At 41.6% G+C, this 12,153-nt stretch overlaps 1 protein-coding gene across 4 annotated transcripts in view; it reads left to right on the top strand.

Annotated features, from left to right (window-relative positions):
- Grk4 (G protein-coupled receptor kinase 4) overlaps positions 1-12,153 on the top strand; it is a 72,216-nt gene that overhangs the window by 41,353 nt on the left and 18,710 nt on the right. The gene's annotated exons all lie outside the window — the stretch shown is intronic.

Raw genomic sequence — 12,153 nt, 5'->3', positions numbered from 1 at the left:
TCAAATAGATAGTGTAAGCATGAGAAAACCTGTGTCCAGAATTCTGAGATATTTGACAGCCCTGATCATAATGTTTTAAGAAAATGACCGAATCAAATGTATTAAAAATGTTTTCAATTTGGAATTTATTAAGAAAATCAAATGCAGCCAATGATGGCACAGCCTTTAATCCCAGTATTTGAGATTCAAAAGCAGGTAGATCTCTCTACGCCATTCTGGTCTACAGAGAGTTCCAGGACCGTCTGGGTCATGCAAAAACAACCTGTCTTGAAAAACCTAAATAAATAAATAAATAGTAAAATAAAATTAGTCTTTGTGGTTAGAATTAGCTTAAACAATCAGTATATCTACATTTGAAAATAATTCATCTCTCTTAGATATTGGGATTTTTATTCAATGAATCTCATTTTGATCAGTCTCCCAGGCACTTCTGTTTTCTCTTTCAGATATTTACCTGCCAATCAGTCCCTAATGAGAATTTCTTTCCTTTAAAAATAATACTTGTCTGTGTGACTGTGCTTGTGTGTGTGCATGTTTCCAGAAGCACACGGGTGAAAGGCCAAGGGCAGCTTTGGGTGTCAGTGCCCTCCTTTCAGCTTACGTGAGATAGGGTCTCCTGTTTGCTGCAGTGTGCATCAGGATAGCTGGCCTGTGGGCTTCTGGGCATCTCTTGTCTCTGCCTCTCATTTCACCATAGGAACACTGGGATTATAGATGCACAGTATATCACCATGGGTTTGGGTGTTCAATTCAAACTCAGGACCTCATGCACAGCAAATTTACCCACTGAGCCATCTCCCTAGCCTCTAAAGAGAATTTTTAACCTTGTGCTTTTTTTTTTTTTTCCGGAGCTGAGGATCGAACCCAGGGCCTTGTGCTCGCTAGGCAAGCGCTCTACCACTGAGCTAAATCCCCAACCCCTGTGCTTTTTAAAACTAAATTGCAGAGTGGCCTGTGTATCTCTGGCTCTCGCCTCCCCCACTCAGTTGGTCATCACTTCACACTGGACTATTTTCATCAGACTGGCTTCCATGGTGAGCAGCTCAGCCCATGTCTTTCTTTTGTTAGCCAACTGACAGAAGCTTGCCTTTCTCCCCACACTGCTGTGCTGCCCCAGTGCATTTTCCAGAAGATCCTGACAAGGCATGTTTGAATGCAGATCTGACCCCACTGTGTCTTCCTCTGGTATGGAACCCTTATTCACCAGACCCTTTAGGGTAACAGCTTTTTACTAACTTCTCCAGCCTTGTTTCCTGATAACCCTCATTGATTCCCTCAGCCCTTGTTATACAAGTACATTTGTGCTTTCCAGAACATCTAAGAAGTCTTTATAACTCCAGTCTTGGTAGTGTACTTCCCTGTGGATGCCTTCTTCACTGCAACCCCATTCCTGTTGATATGAGGACCTCTGCTCATCTTTCCTGAGGTATTCCAGGAATGCCTCTAAGTCACTGTTTATTGCTGCAAAGAGACATAATGACCAAGGCAACTCATAAAGGCAAGCACCCACTTAGGGCTGCTTACAGTTTCAGAGGCTTAGTCCTTATCATCATGGAGGCTGGCACTGGATCAGTAGCTGAGAGAGCTACCTTCTGATCTGGAGGCAGAGAGGCAGAAAGTCTAGGCCTGGCATGGGCTTTTGAAATCTCACAGCCCACCACCCTTCCTCCAATAAGAGTATACCTCCCAATTCTTCTATCAAAGAATTCCACTCTCTGGTGACTAATCATTCAAATATGTGAGCCTATGGGAGCCATTCTTGTTCAAACCACCACATCCTTTTCCTGGCAGCCTGAATGCTGTCCCTCCAGCATCCCTATAGTGCTCTGAAGGGCAACTCTCAACCGAGAGTTGGTTACACCAGACTGTGAGCTTCTTGAGAGGCCCTACTCTTGTTCCTTCTATAATGAGGGCTTTCATTTTGTTCTCTGCCTTATATATTTTATAACAGATTGTTTCCCACAGACCAGACAACCAGCACTGCAGAGGAGCTGATAGCCTGACCTTCAGTCACTGAGCAAGGGGAAATTACTGTCCTGACCATGATTGTCTAGAGACATAGGTGCCGCATCTGAATTGAGGATTCTAGGAATAAATTGTGTTTACAAGTGACTTCAGGTGAGACACACCTGTTTGCCTTCAACCTCAAGGTGAATTCCTAGGTTGCCTGAAAGAATCTCTTTTTCTTAATCTTTCACTGGTGTTTAGGCAGCATAGAGAAGGTATGATTGGGACATTTCCATGAAAGCTGGTCCATTTCTCCCTCCCTGTGTATCCACAGTGCTTACCTTCAGTGGTGCTTCAAGTGTTTTATGAATGAATGACTTTCAGCTTCTAAAAATGGCCCTCTCTTTTGTTTGAACACTGGTATGCCTCAAGGAAAAGGTGTTTTATTTTCAATGTCTTCTTTCCTATTTTTATAAGTTGGCACTTGGCAATTTTTATTAAACCATATGCTAGAATGATGAAATTTGTTTTGTTTTGTTTGAGCTAGGGTCTCACTATGTAGCTTTGGTTGCCCTGGAACTTGCTGTGTAGACAAGGCTGGCCTCAAAATCATAGAGATCTTCCTGCCTCTACCTCTGCTGGGGTTAAAAGTGTATAGAACTACTAGAGATGAACTTTATTAAAACCATGAGCTAGAGAGACAATAAAGTTTTAAAAGTTTGAATTTTCAGCACTCTCAAGATCAGAAAGCAGAAGAATGTGTGCTTTCTTTGCAGTCAGAATTGAGAGCCTACGAGAGGGGGCATAGAGCCAGGATACCTGGCTCCAAGCAGGTACTTTGGCACAGTTGAGTCTTTGCCGAGGTGAGCCTTATTCTTTCCATACATTTGCATACGGTCAACTCATGAGAGTCTTTCAGGAGTCCTGCTTTTAATGAGCCTGGAAAGTGGGAGGAGAAAGATAGCCTCACCTGGTTGGATGCGCCTCTGTGAGCGTCCTGGAGAAAGCCAGCATAGCAGTCCACTGAAACCCATGTGCTTGGAGGAGATAGGCAGAAGTAATCAAGGGCCTTTTAAGTCTTATGTTGTGTTGGTTTATATCTTAATGAGGACATTAGAAGAAGCCATAGGGTCACAAGGGCCTTATCTCACATTTTACTGGACTACTCTGCCTTTTTCTTCTCTACAGAGCTCTCTTGTGTTTGTTTAAACATGAAGTCAGCAAAGGTGCCTGGCTCAGGATGGTTCAGGACTGCTGTCAGCCAGTGAGACTGTTGTAATATTTGATAGGCACAAACAATGAGCTGCCCAGGCCCACAAGTGCAAAACATGATCTTGGCAACAAAGACTTGCTTGTATGATCCGTGGGTTGTCATGGTTGGTTTTATACCTCTCCTTTGTTAAAAACACACAGTTTAAAATATTTGGTAGAAAACAAAACCAGTGAATGAAATCAAGTGTATGTATTGGAAGAGGCCTGAGAAGAAAAGTATTCTGTACACATACCCCCGCCCTCTGCTTTTCCTCTGGTTTTTCTTTTTTTTTTTTTTTTATTATTATTAACTTGAGTATTTCTTATATACATTTCGAATGTTATTCCCTTTCCCGGTTTCCGGGCAAACATCCCCCTCCCCCCTCCCCTTCCTTATGGGTGTTTCCCTCCCACCCTCCCCCCATTGCCACCCTCCCCCCAAAAGTCTAGTTCACTGGGGGTTCAGTCTTAGCAGGACCCAGGGCTTCCTCTTCCACTGGTGCTCTTACTAGGATATTCATTGCTACCTATGAGGTCAGAGTCCAGGGTCAGTCCATGTATAGTCTTTGGGTAGTGGCTTAGTCCCTGGAAGCTCTGGTTGGTTGGCATTGCTGTACATATGGGGTCTCGAGCTCCTTCAAGCTCTTCCAGTTCTTTCTCTGATTCCTTCAACAGGGTCCTGTTCTCAGTTCAGTGGTTTCCTGCTGGCATACGCCTCTGTATTTGCTGTATTCTGGCTGTGTCTCTCAGGAGCGATCTGCATTCACATTTTGATCATCCGTCTTGAGTTTCATTTGTTCTAGGCATCTAGGGTAATTCAAGCATTTGGGCTAATAGCCACTTATCAATGAGTACATACCATGTATGTCTTTCTGTGATTGGGTTAGCTCACTCAGGATGATAGTTTCCAGTTCCAACCATTTGCCTACGAATTTCACAAAGTCATTGTTTTTTGATAGCTGAGTAATATTCCATTGTGTAGATGTACCACATTTTCTGTATCCATTCCTCTGTTGAAGGGCATCTGGGTTCTTTCCAGCTTCTGGCTATTATAAATAAGGCTCACGATGCGATGAACATAGTGGAGCACGTGTCTTTTTTATATGTTGGGGCATCTTTTGGGTATATGCCCAGGAGAGGTATAGCTGGATCCTCAGGATTCTAACTGTGTTGGCCTAACTGTCCTGGAACTCACTTTGTAGAATAGGCTGCCTTGAACTCACAGATATCTACCTGCCCTTGTCTCCCGAATGCTGGGATTAAACCACCATTTTTTATTTAAGAAGTTAACTTTCAAAAAAAAAAGTCAACTTTCATTTAAAATAAGAAAAAAAAATACAAACCAAATAGGTACATTTGTCTAGCTCTGTTCTTCACTCCCACACTCTTACCACACATTCCTGTTGTCCACTGTTAAGTTATATGTCTCTACAGATATGCTCTTAAGGGTTGAAGGATTTGTCTTGTCCCTGGGTTCTTCCTATCCAGTTCTCTGCTTCCTGTCTATCACAAGGTGAACAGCCACCACCTACCATGATTTTCTTTCTCATCAAAGCCCTAAAGGCAACGAAGCCACCCAGCTTCTTCTCCTATGAGCTAAAGCAAACAAACAAAAAACCGAAACCAAACCAAAACAAAGAAAACCTTTTAAACTGTTTGTCTCAGTATTTGTCATAGTAACAGAATTGGCCTGTTTGTTTGTTTGTTTGTTTTGGTAGTGCTGTGGTACTGGGGAGTCATACTGTGGATATGTGCATGCTATGTTCTTAGACTTTTACTGGCCATTTTTATATATTCTTAGGTAAATTTTGTATACAAATAGTTTGCATATTTTTAAATTGAGCTATTGTTTTTAATTTTTCTTTATATTTTCTAGAACCAAGGTATTTACTATATATAATTAACATTCCTCCTATTGTTGTCCACTTTCTTTTCCTTTCCTTCTCTCCTTTATCTCCATCCTGTGTGTTTACACACTCTTGTGCTTATTTATGTAGTTGGAATTCGGAGTATGATGTCAGATATTGTTTCTTAGCTGCCTCCTCTTTCTATTTGAGGTGGTCTCTCACTGGCCTGGAACTTCACCAAGTAGGCTAGGCTGACTGGACAGCAAGTTCCAGTGATCTGTCTGTCTCATCTTGACATTGGTGGGATTACAAATTCAGGTTCTGATGCTTGCTAGGCAAGTGCTTTACTAATTGGGCCACTTTCCCAATTCCTTTGGTTTGGATTTTTCTTTTCTTTTTTAAGATTTATTTTATGTATATGAGTATACTGCAGCTGTCTTCAGACACATTGGAAGAGGGCATCGGATCCCATTACAGATGGTCATGAGCCACCATGTGGTTGCTGGGAATTGAACTCAGGACCTCTGGAAGAGTAGTCAGTACTCTTAACCACTGAGCGGACTTTTATTTTCTTAATGTTGTCTTTTGAAGTACAAAAATATTTAACAAATTGAATTCACAAATTTTTCTTTTTACCTATCATATTTGGTACCATACCTAATAAATCATTACCTCTTCTATTTCTTATAAGAGTTTTATGTTTTTAATGCTAATTTTTGGATAGTGTAGGTTGGGGTAAGGATTTGTTAATATGTACCTCAACACCATTTTTAAAAGTACTCTATTTTCCTATTGAATGACCATGACACTTTTGTCTAGAACCAGTAAATGGAGGGAGGGTTTATTTCTCAAATTTCAAGTCTCTTCATTCCATTGGGCTACTTGTCTGATTTGGGGTCAAAATCACTGAATTAATTATATTGCTTTTAAAAAAAGTTTTAAAATCTGGAAATACAAGCCTTTAACTCTGTTCTTTTTAGCTGATTTTGTGTCATCCTGACAGGTCTTCTGCATTTCCGTACCAAGTTAGGATCAGCCTGTTGGTTTCTAAGAAGGCACCAAGTTGCTTCCTGAGTGTTTCTGTCAGCGCACATGTGGGGAAGGTGACTTGGTGAGCACACTGAGGCTTCGCGGCTGTCTTCTGCCATCCCATCTGCCGCCCACTGAGCAGTATTCTGTAGTTCTTTGACCCTACACCTCATGCTTTGTTAAGTTTGTTCCTTGGAGTTTCATTATTTCCTAGTGCTGTTTTCTTAACTTTTATTTTTAGATTATTTGTTGCTATAATGTAGAAATAGAATTGATTTTATGCAATGATCTTGTATTTTTCCTGATCTGTTTTTATTAACTTTAGAAGTGTGTTGTGCATTACTTAGGATTTTTGTATCCATACCACCATGTTTTCTACGAAACAGTCTAAGTGGCTACTGTTTGTTCTTGTTTTTCTGAAGTAGAGCCATGTTGCCCTTCATGGTCCTTGAAGAGGATTTGTATGGCTGTATTCAAAGCTTTCCTCAGCCCGTCATCTCAAGCCTAGAAACATGAGAAAATCTAGCCTGACAGTGTTCTGTGTTTGTGTGCAGTGACTACAGACACAGTGCAGTTTGAGAATGATGTGGAGGCTAGCTCCACGTTACCCATGGGAAGCTGTGTGTGATGACATGAGCAGAAGCAGAATCTGGAGTTTGTATAATAGAAGGCCAAGCCTACTTCTGTTTTATCTTTAGGGGTATGGAGACCATGCTTTCTCTTTGATCAAATATTAAACAGACGTCAGTTATTTCTGTTTTACTTGGGTTGCCGTTTTCATTTTTTTCTTTGTGTAGATTGTTTATCTTTCAAGGGGACTTCTCTACTTGGGAGTTAAATTTATCTGCTTAATCATTAAGTCAGTTATCTTGTGCAAAAGTAAAGTTTCTCATCTAGGACCTTCTCATGACATAGTTTAGTATGTCAACTTTATGACCTCTTTTGTAAATAAATTTATATTCTTCTAGGACTGTGGAACCCAGGATGATGATTATATGTGGTTTGTGTTTTGGGGTCCAGCTGTGGTTTACCATCTTCTGCTTCCCCTTTCCCCCCTCTCAGGGTTTCCAGAGGTAGTGTACACCGGGTGGAAGGGTGAGGGGAATCCTGAATGGGTGGAGTCCTGTAGGATCCCAGTCAACGGGAGAGAAAGCTGGGAGATGAGAGGGTGGGGAGAAGGCCTTCTTTTTGAGAGTCTTAGTGCTGCAGTTCTTTTAGGTGAAGGCCCTTTCCAGTGATCTTCAATGAAACAGCTCTCTGATATGGTCTTTTTATTAATTAATTAATTAATTAATTAATTGTTTTGTTTCCCAGTGTCACTATAGTTAGGAGGCAGCCTGTAAATAACAAAACTATGCTAGCTATAAACAAAACTATGCTAGCTATAAACAAACCGTGCCTGCAGAACATGTAACGTTTTAGAGCAGCTGGGGGTATCTTATGTTCTTTCTTCATTGTTATGATAAAATACTCTTGCAAAAGTAACTTCAAGGCAAAAAGTTTATTTTAGCTCACAGCTCTATGTTGTAGCTCATCTTAGCCGAGAAGTCGGAATGTGAGGGATCTAGTCACATTTAAATGAAGTCAGATGAGAGCATTGAGTGCATGCTTGTTGCTCAGGTGTTTTCTCTGCTTTATACAGGCCAGGGTTGAGCCAGGGCAGTGGCGCCAACCGCAGTGGCAGGTATTCCCATTCAGTCAATGAAGTCTGACCAGGCAGTGGCTGTGCACACCTTTAATCCTAGCTTGGAAGGCAGAGTAAGGCTATTCTCTGTGGGTTCAAGGCCAGCTTGGTCTATAGAGATAATTTCTAGGAAAACCAGGTCTGCACAAAGAAACCATAGCAGGCACAATCAGAGGCCCACCTCCCAGGGTTTTCTAGATAATAAGTTGACACTGAGAAGCACTAGCCATCATAGCATGCGTTGCCATTTTATCTTCCTGACGGGATGGCATTAATTCACAGAGAGGAAAGGGGAAGGAATGTCTGTCCAACAGGCTCTAGTGTTGATATTTTCTAAAACAGGAGAAAACTAAAGTCTTGTCTTGTAGTTTCAATGGAGTGTTCTACTTGTTATCAAGTAAGATGCAGACCGTGTGGCTTCATCTACTTAGTAGAATGCTGTAGTTGTAAGCATGCAGAGAAAATGCTGTTATAAAGTTACTAAGGGAATGGATGTTCATTCATTTTTTTGCCTTGTGATTGAATTGTGGATTGAAAAACATAACCATTTCTCCACTCTATGAAGAAGGCAGTTGAACTTGGTGGCATGCACCTGTTGGGAGGCTGAAGTAGGAGGATGGAGAGTGTGAGAACAGTCTTGTCTTCTTTAAGACCCTGCCTCCAAAGAGCAAAATAAAAGGAAAAGGAAGAGGGTGGTGGAAATAGTCTGGTGTGGAGAAGAAAAACCCGAGAAGGGCATAGTTGGACTTTACAGGTTTTCCAGTTGTGAGTTGGTCAAATAGGCCCTTACTTAGGCATTGTAAGCTCTCACACGAGATTTATCAGCAGCAGATATATGCCTGAACCCCATGCTAGGGTATACTCTGGGAAATAAGGCAAACACAGTACTGCCCCCCAAAGCGCATACCTTGCTGGTGGAGCTGGGCAGTGACACTGGATGAAGACACACAGAAGGATTTATAGTGAGTAGTTTAAATAATAGACCAGAGCTTTTTTATGCTTTCTGAAACTTGTAAGGCTAAGGAAAGATTGCACTTTACAATGCTTATAAGAACTGCTCTGAACCATATTCTTTTAGGTTAGAATTTCTGCCTCTTACTATGTAGTTCTTCATATACAATATGATTTAAACATCTCTAATCCAAATATCTGAAATTTGAAAGTATTTTAAATCCACCCACCCGTGTGTGTGTGTGTGTGTGTGTGTGTGTGTGTGTGTGTGTGAGTTGCACATAAGTATATGCTTGTTTGTGTGTGTATGAATGCACATGTGTGTGGGTACATGTACAAGTGTGAACACATGCATTTGGAGGTCCTAAGTTGACACTGGTTTTCTTTCTTGATCACTCTCAACTTTATTTATTGTAGTAGGGTTTTGGTGAATTTGGAACTCACCAGTTCCAGCCAGTCTAGTTAACAGTTTTGCCCTAGGAACAGACATCCAGTTTCTGCCTCTGGAGTTCTGGGATTACAGGCTGCTGTGATTTCTGTGTACCTTTGATGTTAGTTCTGAAAGTCTGAACTTCAGTCTTCAGGTTGGAGGTGTGTCACTGGTCGGGTGCTTGCCTCGAACGTGTAAGGCCTGGGTTCAGTCTGTAATACGACAATCAGGTGCATGCACACTAAGAATAGTGTGCAGACTGCCTTCAGGTTATGTGCACACTATGTATAAGAAACATAAGAGACTTTGTTTATATCTTAGACTGTTCTCAGAGTATCTCATTTATGTAGGTAAAGTATTTCAAAAGTCTGAAATCCAAAAGCACTCTTAGTCTCAAATATTTTAAATAAGTTATACTTAACCTATAGTAGGAAGAAAACCCATTTCTTGAGTCGCTTTCAGAGGCAACTCAACATTTTAAAAAATGGACTCAGAATAATACTAGCTTTCTTTAAAGGTACTGGGTCCAAGTTTCTTAGTAAAGATCACTTAACACTCATGGCAGTAGGGGCTGCAGAAACGGCTTAGCAGTTATGAGTGTTTGCTGCTCTTATAGAAGGCCAGAGTTCAGATTCCAACACCCACATCAGGTAGTTCACAAATACCCATGGCTTCAGCACATAGGAACAGTTATATATACATACATACATACATACATACATACATACATACATACATACATACACGCACACATATATATGTGTGTGTGTCATAAATAGAAATAAAAAATAAATCTTAAAGAACTCTTCATGGCAATTAGCCCATTAGTGCCTTTGTCTTTGCTTTCCATTCTCGCTCCAACCAGGAGAACAGTTCTTTCCTGTGCATGTTGGTGTCTAGATGCTTATTATATATATGGGCAGTAAGATAATTTTCTGATGATGAGCACTAGCAAAGTAAAGATCTATTGATATCTGCAGAAGAGAAAGCAGATGAACTCCTGGAAAGAGGATCATGTAGTAGGAGAAAAGAGCTCTTTTAAAGTATTTTAAAAGCAAATTGTTGGGATGGGGATTTAGCTCAGTGGTAGAGCGCTTGCCTAGCAAGCGCAAGGCCCTGGGTTCGGTCCCCAGCTCCGGAAAAAAAGAAAAAAAAAAGAAAAAAAGCAAATTGTTGGATAAGCCACTTGTGTGGGGCTCATATTTGGATAGCTGGGCAGACATCTTGTTATTTTGCCAAAGAAATAAGTGTCACAGTTTATGAGTTTCTTCTTGCGATGGTGCTACCTATGCAGTGCTGCTTGAACTACTAGAGACAAACTCCCAGTGATCTGAGCCTGCTCATTGAAATGCAGAGTTTTCTGCTGCAGTGTCACTATTCCCTAAGACAGATTGCAGCTAGGGCTTGTTAAGGTTATCTTGCTCTGTTTAATATCCTGGTCTACCAGAAATGTTTCTGTCCAAAGGAAGAACAGGGACAAAAAAATGGAACAGAGACTGAAGGAAGGGCCAACCATGGACTGCTCCACCTGGGGATTCATCATGTCTGCAGACACCAAACCCTGTTTGACCAAACACTGTTGCTATGGTCAAGAGGTGCTTGCTGATAGTAATCTAGTGTGGCAGTTCCTGAGGAAGTTCGGCCAGCAACTGACCAATGCAGATGTGGCTGCTTGGAGCCAACCATCAGATGGAGCTCAGGGAACCTGGTGGGGGAGCTGGTGGAAGGACTGGAGGATCAGAGGAGAATTGCAACCCCATTGGAAGAACAACAAAGGCTGGCATGACCACCCAGTTCTCCCAGAGTCTAGCCCACCAACCAAGGAGTGTTCCTGGAGGGAGCCATAGCTCCAGATATATATGTAGCACAGGATGGCCTTGCCTGACAGCAACAGGTGGGGAGGCCCTTGGTCCTGGGGAGGCTTGATGCCCAGCATAGGGGGATGCTGGAGTGGTGGGGAGGGAGCTGGAGTGTGGGTGGATGAGCACTCTCACAGAAGTAAAGGGGAGGGGGGGATAACTGGGAATTGGGATATCATTTGAGATGCAAATGAATGGAATGATTGATAAAAAAATACTATCCTGGTCTAAACATTGAGGCTAATGTTCCAGTTGTTCTGAGTCGTGCCAACCTCAAGCTCTTCTCTTAGTGTCATTCTGAATTGTTCACATTGTGGGTGCAGCTTTCCTCTTTAGTGTGGCCTGGTCTACCCCTTCTTGGTCTCATTCCCCAGAAAAGCCCGATGACTCGTTCTCCCAAGGCATCAATGAAAAAAGGAGAAAGCCATCCTGTGGTGGCAGGCAGGCCTAAAATGAGGGATAATAGGTGATTCATATCAGTTCAGAGCATTCTCTCTGAAGAGTATCTGCAATTCTGCTATCTCAAGACTCGGTAACAGGTTGTAAAATGGGATTGAAATGGAAAAGTACTATCTTTAGTAGGAAGAGGAGTATGAAACCAGAAAAGTAAGCTGGTGTTGTATATGATGCATTGTAACACTGAGACTCCGGACAAAAACTGGTACCAGGAATGGAATATTCCTCTGATAGGCCTGAGGATTTGGGGACTTTGAATTTGGAAAGCCATGGAATGCTTTAAGTGGGACTTAAAGGACAATCCTAGTAGGACTATAGAAAACATTGGTGCAAAGGGTGATTTGAAATGTATAGACCTGGCCCAAGATGTTTCAGAGGAGAAGAATGTTAGTATGTGGCCTAGATACTTTTTTTTTGTGATATTTTGGAGAAGAATGTGGCTGCTTTTTGCCTGAGGCTAAATTGAAGATACTCAGATTAATTGTATTGACCAAGGAGGTCTCAAAACAGTCCAGTTTAGATTCTGTGCTGTGATTTAATCTCATGAAAAGTATTTTGATGAAGCATAGCAAGCTTTAAAAGAAAAAAATATAAGATGTTTGGTTCAAGTAATAAAGGGGTACCAGGAAGTAAAATGGAGCAGAATCCTGTGTTCAAGGAGATAAACATATTTAAGGGAGTGGTGACTTTGGGGCAAGA

Source organism: Rattus rattus, chromosome 11 (genome assembly GCF_011064425.1).
Source record: "Rattus rattus isolate New Zealand chromosome 11, Rrattus_CSIRO_v1, whole genome shotgun sequence".
Classification (NCBI taxonomy): domain Eukaryota; kingdom Metazoa; phylum Chordata; class Mammalia; order Rodentia; family Muridae; genus Rattus; species Rattus rattus.
The sequence above is the reverse complement of the archived record's forward strand: the minus strand, read 5'-3'. Positions and strand labels throughout refer to the sequence as shown.